The sequence below is a fragment of the Penaeus monodon genome, chromosome 27, assembly GCF_015228065.2.
Source record: "Penaeus monodon isolate SGIC_2016 chromosome 27, NSTDA_Pmon_1, whole genome shotgun sequence".
Taxonomy (NCBI): Eukaryota; Metazoa; Arthropoda; class Malacostraca; order Decapoda; family Penaeidae; genus Penaeus; species Penaeus monodon.
The window spans coordinates 2,511,561-2,512,048 of record NC_051412.1 but is presented as its reverse complement, the minus strand read 5'-3'; the positions used below and the strand labels follow the sequence as shown (position 1 = coordinate 2,512,048).

General features: G+C 31.1%; 1 long non-coding RNA gene across 1 annotated transcript in view; it reads left to right on the top strand.

Moving 5' to 3' along the window:
- Positions 1-488, top strand: part of LOC119590340 — a 2,649-nt gene that overhangs the window by 718 nt on the left and 1,443 nt on the right. The window lies entirely within an intron of this gene.

Here is a 488-nt window from a genome sequence, read left to right as displayed (position 1 = left end):
GCATATCGTAAATATTTTATAAAGCATTAGCCGCCTTTAGTTGCTGCTTATGATAAAAAAGATAAACTTCTTTCCATTTTTTTCGTTCGAGTAAAAAAAAAAAGGGTAAGAGAGAAAAAGAGTGACTGGATTGCAAATTTAATATCGCGGAAAACAAACTTTTAACGAACTTTAAACGCTCGACTAACAAAATTAAAAGTTTTCTTTCATATATACGCTTTCACGAAGCAAGGCTAAAGAAAGATCTGGAATAGCGGTTAAGCTATTAAATCATATTAGAACAGGAAGTCAAATGCGTTTTTTTAATCAAAAAAAAATTACGTACCTGTAGGATGAAGGATGAATGTAGCAATGTATAAAATGAATCGGGGGGAAAATGTGTACTTTGATAAGTTTGCATATTTTAACCTTTTAGGGAAAACAGGATACAGTGTTCTTGTATATTCTCATGTTTCCATTAAGAAAATTAATCTCGGAAAGTACAGTGA